We start from the raw sequence: 23,453 nt of genomic DNA on the forward strand, positions 1-23,453 counted from the left end.
CATACTGCGGATTTCTACTGCATGTAAGTGAAACTACTACATCCCACCCCCCTTCCCTTAACCACCCTAATTACTGAAAATGTCTCATTGTTTAATTCATGTTTAGGTCACTATGATTTCTTGACTATCATTATTAAGAAGAATGAAAATGGATGTTTATACCTTATGTTCACACCTTCTGTAAATACATAATTATTTATATATATACCCATATGTCAATTTATATTGGATGCGAGAAACCTTGACTAAGCATATCTCAATATGTTTGTCAGCAAATGATATCAAGAGAATGGAGCAAATTACATAATAGAAGTAAATTATAAAGTTGAATAAAATGGCAGGTTCTTTCACAATCACTTGTATTATGATGTTTGACTGTACCTCACCAACCATTGCATGTGTATATTGCAGAATTACATACTGCGGATTTCTACTGCATGTAAGTGAAACTACTACATCCCACCCCCCTTCCCTTAACCACCCTAATTACTGAAAATGTCTCATTGTTTAATTCATGTTTAGGTGACTATGATTTCTTGACTATCATTATTAAGAAGAATGAAAATGGATGTTTATACCTTATGTTCACACCTTCTGTAAATACATAATTATTTATATATATACCCATATGTCAATTTATATTGGATGCGAGAAACCTTGACTAACATCTTATAAGTGAATATTACTATATGTACCCTTCATACACAACTATGTGATGTTGGTTATAGTACATGAATATGTCATAAACATGATAATCTCACCTGTTTTGTTTGTCAATTTCAACACAGGTCATATTATCATGTTTTAACAATAGTAGTGTAATAAACACACATCACATTGATATGTATGACAATTACATGGTAAATAACAAAGGACAATGTTTATGGTGAACTTTAACATTATTTATTTTTCTTGGGCTTTTAGGATGAGGGAGCTGAGGTCCCTGTAGTGGATTGCCTTGTTCTAGCAGATTCTGGTGTTTCTGCTGGTGTGGTGGGAACAGATGATAGGCTGGGGGTAGTGTCCTGCTGGTGTGTAAAGTGCTCAACCAACACACCCAAGAGTTGATTTTGTTCTCTTCATCTATTTTGCATCTGCATATCAGACAGAATTCGCATAATCTGTGACTGGTTTTGAACACTTGCACTTAATGATGCTGCCATGTCCCTCTGCAGCTTTATGCTACATTTGTGTAACCTCTCTTTGCTCCTGAAGAACCTCTCTTGGCCTCTTTGTATGCTCTCGGTGCTTGTTATGAGCCTCCTCTGGAGTGCAATGTATTTCTCACCCAGGGGAGAATACAATGCATCCACAGGCTCTTGAGCAGCAGGGCTTCTAGCTGCTTGAGGTGCAGGGTCACCTGCATCTGATGGTTCTGGTGGGACAGGTTAATCTGCATCTGATGTTTCTGGTGGGACAGGTTCAGCTGCATCTGCTGGTTCTGGTGGGGCAGGTTCAGCTGCATCTGCTGGTTATGGTGGGGCAGGTTCAGCTGCATCTGATGGTGCTTGAGTAGTTTCTGCTATATTTTCATCTGCAGATGGTGGAGCTCGCCCAAGTGATGAGGATGGTGGAACTCGCCCAAGTGATGAGGAAAGTGGAACTCGCCCAAGTGATGAGGATGATGGAACTCGCCCAAGTGATGAGGATGGTGGAGCTCGCCCAAGTGATGAGGATGGTGGAGCTCTCATGGTTGATTGATAGTCCCACTGATGACCAGTGTGTGACCACTCAGCCTGTCCAATTAGCACTTCTTGTGACATAGTCTGTGGGTAAAATCACTCCCGGGTCCTCAACTGAAGCCATCCAACCATGCTCATGCCTGGGATCATATGGTTCTTGCAGTTGCCTGAAGACTGGTGGTGGTGGTGGTGGTGGTGGCATGTCTGTTTGTATCCTCGTGACAGGAGGTTCTGTGGAGGAGTCAAATGATGAGAGGGATTAGTACAGTCAGATATATGTCCAAGTGGGCATACAATGTACATTGATACATGCTAGGGCCTATACTGATTCTCATGTCAAATTCTATAACATGCATGTGCACATTGTGATTTGTTCTATGAGGGATTTGAATATGCGCAGTATACAGGTATGTGTTTCATACAATAGTTATGTGTACATGTCAATGATGGAAAAAATGTGTTCTTTAAGTGACACTATGGTCACACAATTTACTTTTGCCTGATGTAGGCACAGAACCTGCTTTATTGAGCTAAAAGAATTGTGATGGCTATAGTGTCCATTTACTGATAACTCTATATGTGGCTTGTGGCCTGTGTTACTCTGAGACATGTTAGTATTGCACTATTCAACCTCATATCATGAATTGCATTGTGTTAAGTAGCAGTAATGTCAAGTATAATTTTAGATGTTTTTGTTAGTATGCCAAATACCATGCTCCTCATTGTGTACATGAATGTGTGATATTAAAGGATGTTTTATATCAAATACATATAATACTGGTGTGTGGGATGTTATTCACCAGCATGATGTGCTGTCATTGCAGCCCCTGAGTCACGAGCCCCTGGAAGTCCACGGACTACTGTGATACTCAGGGACCTGCATATCATCTTCTGCCAGGTGTTATACTCTATATCCAGGGATGGACCACTGCCTGTTCCCTTCTGGTGCATAGCTTCCTTCCCCATCTTTTCTTTGACCCACCTCTTGCAGTCTTCCAGCATTTTTTAAGGCCTTAACAGTCCTCCTCTGCTGGGCCACACTGTTGACGGCATCCTCTACCGGCAACCATGCCATTTTTCGCTTTTTGGCAATGCCTTTGCCCTTCTCCTGCCCGAAGAGGGCACTGTAATTGTCCATGATGGCCTGGACAAGGGCAACAATTTCATCAAATGAGAAGTTGGGACATCTCAGCCTCTCATCCTCCATGGACACTTTGCTTCTTCCCTGTGATGTCCCTGGTGTGGGTTCCTCCCTATCCTCTCCCCCCCCCCTTCTGTCCCCATGTGCACCCTCTGTCCCTCTCCTAGATGTGCCTGCTCTCTGGGGCTCTTGGGCATCTCCCCTCCCATCATCCCTCTGGCTCTCCCTCTCCCCACTCCACTTACTCTCTGATGGGGGGCCCACTGCTCCTCCTATCCTCTCCTATACTGCTCTCCCTGCCACTCCTCTCCCCTCCTCCCTACCTCTCACTGTCATCCTCACACTAAATCACACTACACACACTACACACACTCACACTCACTCCCAATTCAATCACAACCAAACACTCAGCCTATCACACTGTAAAATTCAAATAAAATGTTTGAGGTGTTAGAAAAAAAAGTGTGATGTATTTGTATATGTATGTATGCAAAATGTGTGCAATATGTAAAAATATGTGTAAGTGTACAAGCTTAATCAAACTACAATGTGACCTAACTCCTCTGTTTGCGCCTCTCTCTCTACTCTGACTAATCCTCCACTCCAGTGTAGTGTGCAGTAGCTCAACGAACAATCCAAACACACTGAAGAAAATGGCGGCTGCTCATGGGTTTATATATGAATTTTGAATAGCGTAATTACGTGTCGCATTTTTATTTGAAATCGTGGTTCATTTTTATGACTGTTAGCCTAATTTGCATAAAATTACTCTTTATTGACACTTTCCGTGGCCAAAATACTGGGGTAAGTTACTTACGACGACTTAAATGTGTATTTGCGCACATTTCAGAAGATCGACAGTTTGTCCTACTTACGCCAGTTTAGCATCTAACGGTGCAGTATATGTAATACCCCGATGTGCAAGGTGAAATTACGGGCGGCGCAGGTTTCCACGCTTGCGCCGAAGCCTGCGTCGTATATTTAATCACGCCCCTAGATCTCTGAAGAAAGTGCAAGTCTATAACACAAGTGTTCCAATTTTTAAAACAATTTAACTTTTTTTTTTAATCATTTATTTATAATATCCAGATACATGATTTATCTTGGGGCAATCCCATAGATAGTGAAGTCATTTGGCTGACTTATTCTGACATTTAATGCACTTATCGCTGATATCTACTCTCCATCTATGAAGAATGGAGGGTGTAAGATAAGTTTGATGTTATATATTTAATGTTCCTCCCTCTGCTCGTGAAGCTCTCTTAGCACTTATTATGCTGTTTTTAATAGTTTCTTCTTCCACTAATCACAGACCCTTCCGACGCCAATTAAGAAGCAGATTCTTAATAATTCATTTGCTTTCTATCTCTAGGAGACAATTCTACCATTGATTTATAGAATAGTTCCCTGCTCTGCATAGTCTCAGGCATGATTCTGTTTGGTCCCAATTCTAATCTCTTTTATAATCTTTCCTTATTTTAGTTAACCAGTGTCTAAATTGTAAGTATGCGAAGAAGTCTTTCTGGTTTTTTTTATACTCCTTCCTTAGTTCTTCAAATAGCTTTATTGGGGCATATTTATCAAGCTCCGTATAGAGCTTGAGGCCCCTTGTTTCAGACGAGCCTTCAGTTATCAAGCAGTTATGAAGCAGCGGTCTAAAGACCGCTGCTTCATAACTTGTCCAGTGTCCACCTGCTCTGAGGCAGCGGACAGCAATCAACCCGATTGAATTTGATCGGGTTGATTGACACTCCCTGCTAGTGGCCGATTGGCCGTGAAACTGCAGGGGGCGGCTCCCATGAGGTGTTGCACCGGCAAAGGACCTGAGGATGTGGATGGTTGTTCCTGGATCTGCTCCTCCCTCTCACCAACACTTGCACTGGCCTGCAGTGGCACCAAGGCATTTCTGGGCTCCATAGTAGTCTGGAAAGAAAAATGAGGGGAGTACCAAGGGAAGGGGACAAAGGCCCACCAACAACATCATCATCAATCCCCATTGGGCTAGGACTCCTACGCTCTATGCCACATTCAGACCTCACATTGCCAGTCACACTACCCACATGCGCATCCAAAACAGCGTATGCAAATTGAACCTGTCTGCCCAAGCCCTGTTCTGGAATAACTGGTACGCCCTGGCATAAACTGGGCGTTGGTACGGGAGCTTTCTTAGCAGAAGGCCTAGTAACCACGCCCCCGCTGAGGGCCACACCCGTGGGCGACACGCATGCACCCTGTGATGTGCTGTGAGTGCTGCGCAATGTATTACTGCGGCGCCTACTATGCCGCGATTTACTTGCGGCTTGCCTTTTGCCCGCCGCATGCTCAATTGCGGCCTTAGGCCCTACTACCTGTTGCGCTACTGGCGTGCCCCCTGCAATGATAAATGCCGACAGTGTATGCTGTCTGCATTTATCGATGGGCAGCGGACATGATACGCTACTTCGTATCATGTCCGCTTGCACGTTGTTAAATATGCCAGTCTCATTTCCTCCTATATATTCTATTGCTTGTGAAGCATATATCAAACCTAGTCTTCTCCATCTGAAAAATACTTCTGACCTTAATCCTTCTGAGAAGAGTCGGCTTCCCCTAATTTCAATATAATTAGATATATTGAATTCTAAATCAATATTTTTGCACATTAATTGCCAGGCTCTTATGACTCTTAACTTTTTACATTCCTTGGGCATTAGTTTTAAATCTAAATGTAAAAGTGCCTTTAGAGAGTATGGAATGACAATTGCTGTTTCTAATTCCTCAGAGGTAAAATAATCTCTTTCTAACAGCCATTTGCAATTTTAACTAAGCAAGCAATATTATAATTCTGTAGTAATGGGAGGGCAAACCCACCAACATTTTTCAGCTGACATAATTTATTCATAGAGTATCTGATTTTCCTTTTACCCCAGAAAAAAATGGTTAGGCTTCTATTAAAAAGTTGAATATCTTTTCTTTTAATCATCAAAGGTAATTTTTGCAGTTTATATAAAATTTTGGGGAACAATATCATTTTAACTAAATTAACTTTTCCTGACAGGGATAGTTGGAGCTTCTTCCAGATCTCTAAGGTATTTCTTAGTTTTGTGAAACTAATTTATAATTTTCTTCGTACCCATTTTCTGGGTTCTTGTTAAGCCATATACCTAGATATAAAACTGTATTATCTTCTTTGAACATGATATCTTGTAATGAATTTTTAGTTTTTCTAAGCCATATCAATTCGGATTTAGACATACTGACTTTATATCTTGAAAATGAACCAGCAAGGAGTGGTATAGTCTTATTATTCATAGGAGAAGGAGTGGTATTGCCTCACTATCAAATCAGCCAATAGGAATGAGAGCTGCTTAAATCCTATTGGCTGATTTGAACAGCCAATGGGATTTTAGCAGCCCTAATTCCTATTGGCTGATTTAATTTTTGTAGCCAATAGGAATGCAATGGTACCCCCAGTATAAACGGGGAACCTTGCATTTGAATCCTCATTGTGCGGCGGATGATCATAAGAGGACCTCCACATCGGATCGATGGACCTCCGCCTTGGACCTTCGTCTGGATCTCTGCCTCTGTGGATCGACCGCTCCGCCTCCACAGGGATGAAGAAAATGCCGGTCCCATGATGGATGAAGATGGAGCTGCTTGGGTGAAAATGGAGCCGCCGGGATGAAGATCGTTCAAACGGGACTTCAGCAACTGTGAGCACCTAAATAGGAGTTAGTGTTAGGTTTTTTTTAATTTTTTTTGGGGTGGGTTTTTTTTTTAGATCAGGGTTTGGGCATTTCTTAAAAGAGCTAAATGCCCTTTTAAGGTCACTTCCGGTTTGGCCTTTTCCGGTGACGTCACTTCCGTTGACATCACTTCCGGACATGCCATTCCGGATCAGAGGAGCAAGCGGGCAGCATCGTCATTGCCTCCGGGGTACACAGGTAAGAGAGGAGTACCTGGGGGGGGGGGGCGAAGCCCGTGGGGGGTCGCAGTGAGCCACAAGTACACAGCGCAGGTGTGGGGGCACTGTAGTGGCGTCCTCAGGGCGCAGTAGGCAGCAGCATGAGGGTTCACATGACTGGGGGTACGGTGGTATCTGCTAATGCGCAAAAGGGGGGCAATCAGGTTATAGAGGGGCAGGCAGCAAGGGCGCCATCAGCAGTAAGTGCGTCACAGGGCGATTCTGGCATATATGAGCAGGCCGCAGGCCTGACAAGGAGCACGCCAGTAGCGCAACAGGTAGTAGGGCCTAAGGCCGCAATTGAGCATGCGGCGGGCAAAAGGCAAGCCGCAAGTAAATCGCGGCATAGTAGGCGCCGCAGTAATATATAGCGCAGCACTCACAGCACATCACAGGGTGCATGCGTGTCGCCCACGGGTGTGGCCCTCAGCGGGGGCGTGGTTACTAGGGCTTCTGCTAAGAAAACTCCCGTACCAACGCCCAGTTTATGCCAGGGCGTACCAGTTATTTTAGAACAGGGCTTGGGCAGGTTCAATTTGCAGACGCTGTTTTGGATGCGCATGTAGTGTGACTGGCAATGTGAGGTCTGAATGTGGCATAGAGCGTAGGAGTCCTAGCCCAATGGGGATTGATGATGATGTTGTTGGTGGGCCTTTGTCCCCTTCCCTTGGTACTCCCCTCATTTTTCTTTCCAGACTACTATGGAGCCCAGAAATGCCTTGGTGCCACTACAGGCCAGTGCAAGTGTTGGTGAGAGGAGGAGCAGATCCAGGAACAACCATCCACATCCTCAGGTCCTTTGCCGGTGCAGCACCTCATGGGAGCTGGTAAGCACACTGTGACTGATGAACGTAGGGGTTTTAGTTCATCCTCTGATGATTCGGGGTATGAGAGTGATAGATCCCTGGGGTTGGAAGCTAAGGGGCAGAAGAGGATGTATAGGATGGTAAAATGGCTAGTAGAAGAAAGGAAGGCTATGGGTTTACCCCTCCCCCCTGGTTCATCCCGCATGGAACCCCCTGTTCCTCTGCTGACACCTCCTGCACCAACAGATTTAGTTAGCCCGGTGGCAGCGAATAACCGTAGGGCAGCTATGCATGGGGAAACGGATACGTGGCCCGCATTTAGTCTGCATGAACATCTTAAATCCAAGATGGTTCGGCGGATTCAGGATGTAAACTACGTGCATATTATCGAGCTTTCCATGGAGGCATATCGCCAGAAAGAAATGGCGGATGACGGCACGGGCCCCAAGAAATTCAAATGGCCCGACTCATATGAGGAGTGGCGCAAGTGTTTCCGCGTATATGCGTCATGTTACATTACCAAATTCCCTGACCAAGCCTTGAACATCCTGAAATATCTGGATTCTATAGAAACTGTGTTTGAGAAGTACAGAGAAGGGGCTTGGTGGGATTACGATGCAGCCTTTCATAGGAAGATGGTTGGTAACCCTCTCCTTACTTTTGGTGATGTTGACTCGCGGTTGTGGGCGCAATTAGGTCCTAAAAAACAGGTGGCTCCTGTGCATGCTTCCGGTGGGTTGGTGGGCGCCAAAGCCTCACAGCGCTCTCGATGACGGCCCACAGGTGTGTGCTGGCGTTTCCAGGACAAGCTATGTTTTAGGGGAATGGCATGTGCCTTTCGTCATGCCTGTAGGCACTGCGGGGGCGGCCACTCGGGTTCCAAGTGTACTAGGCCCCAGGACTCAAGTCGTTCCCAAGAGAGACCAGGCGCAGGTCCCAAACCTTTCGCTTCAGGAAAGGGTAGTCACCCCGCTGAGGGTAGCCGTCATTGAGAAATTGCTGCTTCTTTATCCGTTTAAAGAGGCCGCCATTCTACTTAGAGATGGGCTCCGATGTGGATTTATTATTCCCGTCGGATTGCATGTGGTGGGTTCCTCAACTCATAGGAACCTAAAATCTGCATATCAGTTCCCCGAGGTGTTACGGGATAAACTTAATAAGGAAATAGCGTTGGGTTGCATGGCGGGCCCCTCTGGGGAGATTGCGATTCCGGGGTTGGTTGTTTCCCTTTTGGGGGTCATCCCAAAGAAGGAGCCTGGTAAGTTTCGGCTCATTCAGCACCTGTCTTTTCCGAAAGGTCATTCAGTTAACGATGCTATCCCTCCGAAGCTTAGCTCAGTTTTCTACCAGTCTTTCGATGAAGCACTAGGGCTGTTTCGCAGGGCGGGGGCTGGAGCTTGTATGGCGAAACTAGATGTGGAATCCGTGTTTCGGCTCCTACCAATTCACCCCTCCTCCTTTAGGCTCATGGGGTGTTGTTTTGAAGGCAAGTATTACGTGGACAAATGCTTGCCCATGGGGTGCTCCATTTCCTGTGCATACTTCGAGGCTTTCAGTAGTTTCTTGCACTGGGCCATTGTGGCAGTTGCCGGATTTGATGGCCTGGCACACTATTTGGATGATTTTTTGCTCGTCGGTCATGCGGGTTCTTCTGAGTGCGCTTTCTTGATGAAAGTCACTAGGCTGCTGATGGGCAGGATGGGAGTTCCTCTGGCAGAGGACAAGACCCAGGGCCCTTGTACGTGCCTTACGTTTCTGGGCATTGAAATTGATTCTGCAGCAGGGCAATGTCGTTTGCCGCAGGATAAAGTAGATCGTATGCTGGAAGCAGTACGCGCCATGAGAACGGAGCATTATCATTCCGTGAAGGATCTTTAAACTCTGTTGGGTTTGCTTAATTTTGCGGGTAGGATTATTCCTATGGTAAGGACATTCCTCCGCCGGCTGGAGTGGCAGTTATGCGGCGAGAGGTCGCATACGCAATGGTTCCGGGTATCTCACGAAATGTTGGACGACCTTAGGGTTTGGGAAATGTTTCTAACCCACTTTAATGGGATTTGCCTGTGGCGGAAGGTTGTTCCTTCCAACACAGTGATTCAGTTGTTTACGGATGCTGCCGGGTCTCACGGGTACGGGGCTTTCTTGTCCGGGTAATGGAGTGCTGGCCCGTGGCCTCGCGCGTGGGTGGACAAAGGGCTGGTTCAGCACCTATGCCTTTTGGAACTGTTTCCCATCATGGTTGCCCTTGAAATTTGGGGTAACCAGCTTCGGGACCGTGAGGTGATTTTCTGGACTGATAACATGAGTGTTGTTTTTGCTATTATCATGCTCTCGTCTGGTTCCCCTCCGATGGTGCGATATTTGAGGCTCTTGGTGCTGAGGTGTCTGCACCTGAATATTGTGCTCCGTGCTAGACATGTCCCTGGCGTTCAGAATAGGATTGCGGATGCGCTTTCCCGTTTTCAATGGGAAGCCTTCTATGCGTTGGTTCCTCATGCGGACGAGTCGTCGATTCTTGTTTTCATTCCCAGAACCAAAACCGACCAAGAGGGTAAAGGAGCATGGTTGTCTTTGCCGGCCCATGAGGGGTCCCAGTTGCCCAGTCAGACTTATCAAAGCCTACATGGACGTGCGTCCGGAGGGCTCCTGACAGTTCCGGGTTCACGGGGATGGATCCCCATTGACGAGGTTCCAGTTTTGGAGAGTATTGGGCTGGGCAGCATCTCGAGTCGGTCTTGACCCAAGGGTCATTGCTCCTCATTCATTCAGAGTGCGAGTGGCTACTACTGCTGCGGGTTTAGGTTGGTCTGCTGACCATATTAGAGCTCTGGGGAGATGGAGGTCTAAAAGGTATTTATTATACGTTTATACGGTATAAATAAAAGGTATTTATTATACGTGTTTGAGTGATGTTTTATTGTTGCAGTGTTCCATGGTTAACTTTTTATTTCTTCTTAGGGCCGAGGAGTGGTCCACTGAGGGTTTGGATTACAGGTCACTCATACATCCACTGGGCGGAGCTGCGGGCGATGCAAGACCTGATGGGCGTCAGTTGGGTTTTCCCTCATCCCGTGTCACCGTTAGATGGTTGGGGTGTAGGGTCTTACGTGGCAGGCTCTGCCTGAGTTACTGCAAGGGGCATTGCGTAGGTGGGAGAAACCCCATGTATTAATCATTCACGCCGGAGGGAATGATATGGGGCTCCTGCCATGCAAGAAGCTCAGTGCAGTTATTCAGTCGGATCTGAACACGTTTCAGGCTTGGGTCCCTCAAGTAAGAATAGGGTGGTCCAATATTATCCCCAGTATCGAGTGGCAACACATGCAATCCCACCGCGCAGCTTTCCAGGTCCGTAAGAAGATTAACAGCGAGGTTAGGATCTTCTTAGGCCAGTCAGGAGGTTTTGTTGTAGAGCATGGGAACATTACAATGGCTGAGAAGAGCCTCTACAGAAGGGACGGGGTGCACCTCTCTTAGAGGAGCATTGACCTGTTCCTCTGTAATTTGAGGCGTGCTATATTACTACATCTATAGGTGTGGCGGCAAGAGCTGTGCCTGTTGGGCTGTCTCTTGTGGCGGTTGGTCCGCGCCCCGGTTTACCATCAGAGGTAGAGTGACGGCTGCCCAGGGGAGGGTGATCTCTGCAGGCGCGCGCCTGGGGTCCCTCCCCATTCTAAAGATGCCGAGAACTCCCTAAGCTTCTGTGTGCAGCTGAGCTCCGCTTGTGTGGGCATTCACAGGCTTCCTCCTAGCTAGATTGCCGCCACATGTTTTAGCTGGCCCCGTTGAGTCCTGCCGGTTCTCATGTTCTATAATAAATGGGACCCACAGGTCTTTACCCACACACTTGTGTCTGTGTTATTTATTCAAAGTTATAAATAAAGTTATTAAGGTTATTATGTTTATGTACATAGTTATGGTTGAGTCAGTTTTATGGCTCTTATTATATTTTATTACAGCAAGCCAGGAGGATAGGGCATTTAATTAATTAAGACAGTGGAGCGCAGCATAGCCCAGAATGAACATAATAATTAAGGCCCTTAGGAGTGTGCTGCTGTGAAGTGGCAACAATGTTGCAGTAGTGAGGGTGGGGTTTAGCTTACCCTTTAAGTAGTCAGCTTACAGGCCCCAAACCCTCTTTCCAGCTTGTCTTCACAGCTTCCCTCCCTCCCTTCAGTTTGATACTGCGATAATCTTTAGGCAGGGCATCACTATGGTGTTTTCAGCAGGGTGTCCGAGGCAGGATGAGGGCTATGTGGCTTGTTTCCTTAAGTCCAAGGATGGTAGTTTTTTGACTCCCCAGGTAGTGGCATGGTTTCGCACCTCATCACATCTGGTCCTACTGGTCTGGAGATCTTTGACTTACACCATGGTTAGGTGGTTGGTCAGTGCCCCGGTTTGCCATCAGAGGTAGAGTGAAGGCTGCCCAGGGGAGGGTGATCTCTGCAGGCGCGCCTGGGGTCCATCCCCATTCTAAAGATGCCGAGAACTCCCTAAGCTTCTGCGTGCAGCTGAGCTCCGCTTGTGTGGGCATTCACAGGCGCGGCCCTTCTTCCTAGCAGGGGGTTGCTTACTCCTAGCTAGATTGCCGCCACATGTTTTAGCTGGCCCCGTTGAGTCCAGAAGGTTCTCATGTTCTATAATAAATGTGACCCACGGGTCTTTACCCACACACTTGTGTCTGTGTTATTTATTCAAAGTTATAAATAAAGTTATTAAGGTTATTATGTTTATGTATATAGTTATGGTTGAGTCAGTTTTATGGCTCTTATTATATTTTATTACAGCAAGCCAGGAGGATAGGGCATTTAATTAATTAAGCATGCACGAGCATGTCAAAGCAGTGCTTGTATTTTGTGAGGTATGGAGCTCAACGCAGCCATATCGCATGCACAAGGCGGCTTTTTCAAAACTCGTAATGGCAGTGCTATGGAGGGTGAAATAACACAACTTTTGTTGCGTTCGTTATCTACCCTCTATAGCGCAAAACTTGTAATCTAGGTGTATGTGAGAAGTTATTAGCTGTGTAATTACTTGTTATGTGATATGTTATTAGCTGTGTAATTACTTGCTATGTGATATGTTATTAGCTGTGTAATTACTTGCTATGTGATATGTTATTAGCTGTGTAATTACTTGTTATGTGATATGTTATTAGCTGTGTAATTACTTGTTATGTGAGATGTTATTAGCTGTGTAATTACTTGTTATGTGATATGTTATTAGCTGTGTAATTACTTGCTATGTGAGATGTTATTAGCTGTGTGATTACTTGTTATGTGATATGTTATTAGCTGTGTAATTACTTGCTATGTGAGATGTTATTAGCTGTGTGATTACTTGTTATGTGATATGTTATTAGCTGTGTAATTACTTGTTATGTGATATGTTATTAGCTGTGTAATTACTTGTTATGTGATATGTTATTAGCTGTGTAATTACTTGTTATGTGATATGTTATTAGCTGTGTAATTACTTGCTATGTGAGATGTTATTAGCTGTGTGATTACTTGTTATGTGATATGTTATTAGCTGTGTAATTACTTGCTATGTGAGATGTTATTAGCTGTGTAATTACTTGCTATGTGATATGTTATTAGCTGTGTAATTACTTGTTATGTGATATGTTATTAGCTGTGTAATTACTTGTTATGTGATATGTTATTAGCTGTGTAATTACTTGCTATGTGATATGTTATTAGCTGTGTAATTACTTGTTATGTGATATGTTATTAGCTGTGTGATTACTTGTTATGTGAGATGTTATTAGCTGTGTGATTACTTGTTATGTGATATGTTATTAGCTGTGTAATTACTTGCTATGTGATATGTTATTAGCTGTGTAATTACTTGCTATGTGATATGTTATTAGCTGTGTAATTACTTGTTATGTGATATGTTACTAGCTGTGTAATTACTTGTTATGTGATATGTTATTAGCTGTGTAATTACTTGTTATGTGATATGTTACTAGCTGTGTAATTACTTGCTATGTGATATGTTATTAGCTGTGTAATTACTTGTTATGTGATATGTTATTAGCTGTGTAATTACTTGTTATGTGATATGTTACTAGCTGTGTAATTACTTGCTATGTGATATGTTATTAGCTGTGTAATTACTTGCTATGTGATATGTTATTAGCTGTGTAATTACTTGTTATGTGATATGTTATTAGCTGTGTAATTACTTGTTATGTGATATGTTATTAGCTGTGTAATTACTTGCTATGTGATATGTTACTAGCTGTGTAATTACTTGTTATGTGAGATGTTATTAGCTGTGTAATTACTTGTTATGTGATATGTTACTAGCTGTGTAATTACTTGTTATGTGAGATGTTATTAGCTGTGTAATTACTTGTTATGTGATATGTTACTAGCTGTGTAATTACTTGTTATGTGAGATGTTATTAGCTGTGTAATTACTTGTTATGTGATATGTTACTAGCTGTGTAATTACTTGTTATGTGAGATGTTATTAGCTGTGTAATTACTTGTTATGTGATATGTTACTAGCTGTGTAATTACTTGTTATGTGATATGTTATTAGCTGTGTAATTACTTGCTATGTGATATGTTATTAGCTGTGTGATTACTTGTTATGTGAGATGTTATTAGCTGTGTGATTACTTGTTATGTGAGATGTTATTAGCTGTGTGATTACTTGTTATGTGAGATGTTATTAGCTGTGTGATTACTTGTTATGTGAGATGTTATTAGCTGTGTGATTACTTGTTATGTGATATGTTATTAGCTGTGTAATTACTTGTTATGTGATATGTTATTATGTGTGTAATTACTTGTTATGTGATATGTTATTAGCTGTGTGATTACTTGTTATGTGATATGTCATTAGTTGTGTAATTACTTGCTATGTGATATGTTATTAGCTGTGTAATTACTTGTTATGTGATATGTTATTAGCTGTGTAATTACTTGTTATGTGAGATGTTATTAGCTGTGTAATTACTTGTTATGTGATATGTTATTAGCTGTGTAATTACTTGCTATGTGATATGTTATTAGCTGTGTAATTACTTGTTATGTGATATGTTATTAGCTGTGTAATTACTTGCTATGTGATATGTTATTAGCTGTGTAATTACTTGCTATGTGAGATGTTATTAGCTGTGTAATTACTTGTTATGTGATATGTTATTAGCTGTGTAATTACTTGTTATGTGAGATGTTATTAGCTGTGTAATTACTTGTTATGTGATATGTTATTAGCTGTGTAATTACTTGTTATGTGATATGTTATTAGCTGTGTAATTACTTGTTATGTGAGATGTTATTAGCTGTGTAATTACTTGTTATGTGATATGTTATTAGCTGTGTGATTACTTGTTATGTGATATGTTATTAGCTGTGTAATTACTTGTTATGTGATATGTTATTAGCTGTGTGATTACTTGTTATGTGATATGTTATTAGCTGTGTAATTACTTGTTATGTGATATGTTATTAGCTGTGTAATTACTTGTTATGTGATATGTTATTAGCTGTGTAATTACTTGTTATGTGATATGTCATTAGTTGTGTAATTACTTGTTATGTGATATGTTATTAGCTGTGTAATTACTTGTTATGTGATATGTTATTAGCTGTGTAATTACTTGTTATGTGAGACGTTATTAGCTGTGTAATTACTTGCTATGTGAGATGTTATTAGCTGTGTAATTACTTGTTATGTGATATGTTATTAGCTGTGTAATTACTTGCTATGTGATATGTTATTAGCTGTGTAATTACTTGTTATGTGAGAAGTTATTAGCTGTGTAATTACTTGCTATGTGAGATGTTATTAGCTGTGTAATTACTTGTTATGTGATATGTTATTAGCTGTGTAATTACTTGCTATGTGAGATGTTATTAGCTGTGTAATTACTTGTTATGTGATATGTTATTAGCTGTGTAATTACTTGCTATGTGATATGTTATTAGCTGTGTAATTACTTGTTATGTGATATGTTATTAGCTGTGTAATTACTTGTTATGTGATATGTTATTAGCTGTGTAATTACTTGTTATGTGATATGTTATTAGCTGTGTAATTACTTGTTATGTGATATGTTATTAGCTGTGTAATTACTTGTTATGTGATATGTTATTAGCTGTGTAATTACTTGCTATGTGAGATGTTATTAGCTGTGTAATTACTTGTTATGTGATATGGTATTAGCTGTGTAATTACTTGCTATGTGAGATGTTATTAGCTGTGTAATTACTTGTTATGTGATATGGTATTAGCTGTGTAATTACTTGCTATGTGAGATGTTATTAGCTATGTAATTACTTGTTATGTGATATGGTATTAGCTGTGTAATTACTTGCTATGTGAGATGTTATTAGCTGTGTAATTACTTGTTATGTGAGATGTTATTAGCTGTGTAATTACTTGTTATGTGATATGGTATTAGCTGTGTAATTACTTGTTATGTGAGATGTTATTAGCTGTGTAATTACTTGTTATGTGATATGTTATTAGCTGTGTAATTACTTGTTATGTGATATGTTATTAGCTGTGTAATTACTTGCTATGTGATATGTTATTAGCTGTGTAATTACTTGCTATGTGAGATGTTATTAGCTGTGTAATTACTTGTTATGTGATATGTTATTAGCTGTGTAATTACTTGTTATGTGATATGTTATTAGCTGTGTAATTACTTGCTATGTGATATGTTATTAGCTGTGTAATTACTTGTTATGTGATATGTTATTAGCTGTGTAATTACTTGTTATGTGATATGTTATTAGCTGTGTAATTACTTGCTATGTGATATGTTATTAGCTGTGTAATTACTTGTTATGTGATATGTTATTAGCTGTGTAATTACTTGTTATGCGAGATGTTATTAGCTGTGTGATTACTTGTTATGTGATATGTTATTAGCTGTGTAATTACTTGTTATGTGAGATGTTATTAGCTGTGTGATTACTTGTTATGTGATATGTTATTAGCTGTGTAATTACTTGTTATGCGATATGTCATTAGCTGTGTAATTACTTGCTATGTGATATGTTATTAGCTGTGTAATTACTTGTTATGTGAGATGTTATTAGCTGTGTAATTACTTGTTATGTGATATGTTATTAGCTGTGTAATTACTTGCTATGCGATATGTCATTAGCTGTGTAATTACTTGCTATGTGATATGTTATTAGCTGTGTAATTACTTGTTATGTGATATGTCATTAGTTGTGTAATTACTTGTTATGTGATATGTTATTAGCTGTGTAATTACTTGTTATGCGAGATGTTATTAGCTGTGTGATTACTTGTTATGTGATATGTTATTAGCTGTGTAATTACTTGTTATGTGAGATGTTATTAGCTGTGTGATTACTTGTTATGTGATATGTTATTAGCTGTGTAATTACTTGTTATGTGAGAAGTTATTAGCTGTGTAATTACTTGTTATGTGATATGTTATTAGCTGTGTGATTACTTGTTATGTGATATGTTATTAGCTGTGTAATTACTTGTTATGTGATATGTTATTAGCTGTGTAATTACTTGTTATGTGATATGTTATTAGCTGTGTAATTACTTGTTATGTGATATGTTATTAGCTGTGCAATTACTTGTTATGTGATATGTTATTAGCTGTGTAATTACTTGTTATGTGATATGTTATTAGCTGTGTAATTACTTGTTATGTGATATGTTATTAGCTGTGTAATTACTTGTTATGTGATATGTTATTAGCTGTGTAATTACTTGCTATGTGATATGTTATTAGCTGTGTAATTACTTGTTATGTGATATGTTATTAGCTGTGTAATTACTTGTTATGTGATATGTTATTAGCTGTGTAATTACTTGTTATGTGATATGTTATTAGCTGTGTAATTACTTGTTATGTGATATGTTATTAGCTGTGTAATTACTTGTTATGTGATATGTTATTAGCTGTGTAATTACTTGTTATGTGAGATGTTATTAGCTGTGTAATTACTTGTTATGTGATATGTTATTAGCTGTGTAATTACTTGCTATGTGATATGTTATTAGCTGTGTAATTACTTGTTATGTGATATGTTATTAGCTGTGTAATTACTTGCTATGTGATATGTTATTAGCTGTGTAATTACTTGTTATGTGATATGTTATTAGCTGTGTAATTACTTGTTATGTGATATGTTATTAGCTGTGTAATTACTTGTTATGTGATATGGTATTAGCTGTGTAATTACTTGTTATGTGGTATGTTATCAGCTGTGTAATTACTTGTTATGTGATATGTTAGTAGCTGTGTAATTACTTGTTATGTGAGATGTTATTAGCTGTGTAATTACTTGTTATGTGAGATGTTATTAGCTGTGTAATTACTTGCTATGTGAGATGTTATTAGCTGTGTAATTACTTGTTATGTGATATGTTATTAGCTGTGTAATTACTTGTTATGTGATATGTTACTAGCTGTGTAATTACTTGTTATGTGAGATGTTATTAGCTGTGTAATTACTTGTTATGTGATATGTTAGTAGCTGTGTAATTACTTGTTATGTAATATGTAATTAGCTGTGTAATTACTTGTTATGTGATATGTTATTAGCTGTGTAATTACTTGTTATGTGATATGGTATTAGCTGTGTAATTACTTGTTATGTGAGATGTTATTAGCTGTGTAATTACTTGTTATGTGATATGGTATTAGCTGTGTAATTACTTGTTATGTGATATGTTATTAGCTGTGTAATTACTTGCTATGTGAGATGTTATTAGCTGTGTAATTACTTGCTATGTGAGATGTTATTAGCTGTGTAATTACTTGCTATGTGATATGTTATTAGCTGTGTAATTACTTGCTATGTGATATGTTATTAGCTGTGTAATTACTTGCTATGTGAGATGTTATTAGCTGTGTAATTACTTGCTATGTGATATGTTATTAGCTGTGTAATTACTTGCTATGTGATATGTTATTAGCTGTGTAATTACTTGCTATGTGATATGTTATTAGCTGTGTAATTACTTGCTATGTGAGATGTTATTAGCTGTGTAATTACTTGCTATGTGATATGTTATTAGCTGTGTAATTACTTGCTATGTGATATGTTATTAGCTGTGTAATTACTTGCTATGTGAGATGTTATTAGCTGTGTAATTACTTGTTATGTGATATGTTACTAGCTGTGTAATTACTTGTTATGTGAGATGTTATTAGCTGTGTAATTACTTGTTATGTGATATGGTATTAGCTGTGTAATTACTTGTTATGTGAGATGTTATTAGCTGTGTAATTACTTGTTATGTGATATGGTATTAGCTGTGTAATTACTTGTTATGTGATATGTTATTAGCTGTGTAATTACTTGTTATGTGATATGTTATTAGCTGTGTAATTACTTGCTATGTGATATGTTATTAGCTGTGTAATTACTTGCTATGTGATATGTTATTAGCTGTGTAATTACTTGTTATGTGATATGTTATTAGCTGTGTAATTACTTGCTATGTGATATGTTATTAGCTGTGTAATTACTTGCTATGTGATATGTTATTAGCTGTGTAATTACTTGTTATGTGATATGTTATTAGCTGTGTAATTACTTGCTATGTGAGATGTTACTAGCTGTGTAATTACTTGTTATGTGAGATGTTATTAGCTGTGTAATTACTTGTTATGTGATATGGTATTAGCTGTGTAATTACTTGTTATGTGATATGTTATTAGCTGTGTAATTACTTGTTATGTGATATGTTATTAGCTGTGTAACTACTTGCTATGTGATATGTCATTAGTTGTGTAATTACTTGTTATGTGATATGTTATTAGCTGTGTGATTACTTGTTATGTGATATGTTATTAGCTGTGTAATTACTTGTTATGTGATATGTTATTAGCTGTGTGATTACTTGTTATGTGAGATGTTATTAGCTGTGTAATTACTTGTTATGTGATATGTTATTAGCTGTGTAATTACTTGTTATGTGATATGTTATTAGCTGTGTGATTACTTGTTATGTGAGATGTTATTAGCTGTGTAACTACTTGCTATGTGATATGTTATTAGCTGTGTGATTACTTGTTATGTGAGATGTTACTAGCTGTGTAATTACTTGTTATGTGATATGTTATTAGCTGTGTAATTACTTGTTATGTGATATGTTATTAGCTGTGTGATTACTTGTTATGTGAGATGTTATTAGCTGTGTAACTACTTGCTATGTGATATGTCATTAGCTGTGTGATTACTTGTTATGTGAGATGTTATTAGCTGTGTGATTACTTGCTATGTGAGATGTTATTAGCTGTGTAATTACTTGTTATGTGATATGTTATTAGCTGTGTAATTACTTGTTATGTGAGATGTTATTAGCTGTGTGATTACTTGCTATGTGAGATGTTATTAGCTGTGTAATTACTTGTTATGTGAGATGTTATTAGCTGTGTGATTACTTGCTATGTGATATGTTACTAGCTGTGTAATTACTTGTTATGTGAGATGTTATTAGCTGTGTAATTACTTGTTATGTGATATGTTATTAGCTGTGTAATTACTTGTTATGTGATATGTTATTAGCTGTGTAATTACTTGTTATGTGATATGTTATTAGCTGTGTGATTACTTGTTATGTGAGATGTTATTAGCTGTGTAATTACTTGTTATGTGATATGTTATTAGCTGTGTAATTACTTGTTATGTGAGATGTTATTAGCTGTGTGATTACTTGCTATGTGAGATGTTATTAGCTGTGTAATTACTTGTTATGTGAGATGTTATTAGCTGTGTGATTACTTGCTATGTGAGATGTTATTAGCTGTGTAATTACTTGTTATGTGATATGTTAGTAGCTGTGTAATTACTTGTTATGTGATATGTTAGTAGCTGTGTAATTACTTGCTATGTGATATGTTATTAGCTGTGTAATTACTTGTTATGTGATATGTTATTAGCTGTGTAATTACTTGTTATGTGATATGTTATTAGCTGTGTGATTACTTGTTATGTGAGATGTTATTAGCTGTGTAATTACTTGTTATGTGAGATGTTATTAGCTGTGTAATTACTTGTTATGTGATATGTTAGTAGCTGTGTAATTACTTGTTATGTGATATGTTATTAGCTGTGTAATTACTTGTTATGCGATATGTTATTAGCTGTGTAATTACTTGCTATGTGAGATGTTATTAGCTGTGTAATTACTTGTTATGTGATATGTTATTAGCTGTGTAATTACTTGTTATGTGATATGTTATTAGCTGTGTAATTACTTGCTATGTGATATGTTATTAGCTGTGTAATTACTTGTTATGTGATATGTTATTAGCTGTGTAATTACTTGTTATGTGATATGTTATTAGCTGTGTAATTACTTGTTATGTGATATGTTATTAGCTGTGTAATTACTTGTTATGTGGTATGTTATTAGCTGTGTAATTACTTGTTATGTGATATGTTATTAGCTGTGTAATTACTTGCTATGTGAGATGTTATTAGCTGTGTAATTACTTGCTATGTGATATGTTATTAGCTGTGTAATTACTTGTTATGTGATATGTTATTAGCTGTGTAATTACTTGTTATGTGATATGTTATTAGCTGTGTAATTACTTGTTATGTGATATGGTATTAGCTGTGTAATTACTTGTTATGTGGTATGTTATTAGCTGTGTAATTACTTGCTATGTGATATGTTATTAGCTGTGTAATTACTTGCTATGTGAGATGTTATTAGCTGTGTAATTACTTGCTATGTGATATGTTATTAGCTGTGTAATTACTTGTTATGTGATATGTTATTAGCTGTGTAATTACTTGCTATGTGATATGTTATTAGCTGTGTAATTACTTGTTATGTGATATGTTATTAGCTGTGTAATTACTTGTTATGTGGTATGTTATTAGCTGTGTAATTACTTGCTATGTGATATGTTATTAGCTGTGTAATTACTTGTTATGTGATATGCTATTAGCTGTTTAATTACTTGTTATGTGAGATGTTATTAGCTGTGTAATTACTTGTTATGTGATATGTTATTAGCTGTGTAATTACTTGTTATGTGATATGTTATTAGCTGTGTAATTACTTGTTATGTGATATGTTATTAGCTGTGTACTTGTTATGTGATATGTTATTAGCTGTGTAATTACTTGTTATGTGATTTGTTATTAGCTGTGTAATTACTTGCTATGTGATATGTTATTAGCTGTGTAATTACTTGCTATGTGATATGTTATTAGCTGTGTAATTACTTGTTATGTGATATGTTACTAGCTGTGTAATTACTTGTTATGTGATATGTTATTAGCTGTGTAATTACTTGCTATGTGATATGTTATTAGCTGTGTAATTACTTATTATGTGATATGTTATTAGCTGTGTAATTACTTGCTATGTGATATGTTATTAGCTGTGTAATTACTTGTTATGTGAGATGTTATTAGCTGTGTGATTACTTGTTATGTGATATGTTATTAGCTGTGTAATTACTTGCTATGTGATATGTTATTAGCTGTGTAATTACTTGCTATGTGATATGTTATTAGCTGTGTAATTACTTGTTATGTGATATGTTACTAGCTGTGTAATTACTTGTTATGTGAGATGTTATTAGCTGTGTGATTACTTGTTATGTGATATGTTATTAGCTGTGTAATTACTTGCTATGTGATATGTTATTAGCTGTGTAATTACTTGCTATGTGATATGTTATTAGCTGTGTAATTACTTGTTATGTGATATGTTATTAGCTGTGTAATTACTTGCTATGTGAGATGTTATTAGCTGTGTAATTACTTGTTATGTGATATGTTATTAGCTGTGTAATTACTTGCTATGTGATATGTTATTAGCTGTGTAATTACTTGTTATGTGATATGTTATTAGCTGTGTAATTACTTGCTATGTGATATGTTATTAGCTGTGTAATTACTTGTTATGTGATATGTTACTAGCTGTGTAATTACTTGTTATGTGAGATGTTATTAGCTGTGTAATTACTTGCTATGTGAGATGTTATTAGCTGTGTAATTACTTGTTATGTGAGATGTTATTAGCTGTGTAATTACTTGTTATGTGATATGTTAGTAGCTGTGTAATTACTTGTTATGTGATATGTTAGTAGCTGTGTAATTACTTGTTATGTGATATGTTAGTAGCTGTGTAATTACTTGTTATGTGAGATGTTATTAGCTGTGTAATTACTTGTTATGTGATATGTTAGTAGCTGTGTAATTACTTGTTATGTGATATGTTAGTAGCTGTGTAATTACTTGTTATGTGATATGTTAGTAGCTGTGTAATTACTTGCTATGTGATATGTTATTAGCTGTGTAATTACTTGCTATGTGAGATGTTATTAGCTGTGTAATTACTTGCTATGTGAGACGTTATTAGCTGTGTAATTACTTGCTATGTGATATGTTATTAGCTGTGTAATTACTTGCTATGTGATATGTTATTAGCTGTGTAATTAGTTGCTATGTGATATGTTATTAGCTGTGTAATTACTTGCTATGTGATATGTTATTAGCTGTGTAATTAGTTGCTATGTGATATGTTATTAGCTGTGTAATTACTTGCTATGTGATATGTTATTAGCTGTGTAATTACTTGCTATGTGAGATGTTATTAGCTGTGTAATTACTTGTTATGTGATATGTTATTAGCTGTGTAATTACTTGCTATGTGAGATGTTATTAGCTGTGTAATTACTTGTTATGTGATATGTTATTAGCTGTGTAATTACTTGCTATGCGAGATGTTATTAGCTGTGTAATTACTTGTTATGTGGTATGTTATTAGCTGTGTAATAACTTGTTATGTGATATGTTATTAGCTGTGTAATTACTTGTTATGTGACATGTTATTAGCTGTGTAATTACTTGTTATGTGATATGTTATTAGCTGTGTAATTACTT

Source organism: Bombina bombina, chromosome 3 (assembly GCF_027579735.1).
Source record: "Bombina bombina isolate aBomBom1 chromosome 3, aBomBom1.pri, whole genome shotgun sequence".
In the NCBI taxonomy this organism is placed as follows: Eukaryota; Metazoa; Chordata; class Amphibia; order Anura; family Bombinatoridae; genus Bombina; species Bombina bombina.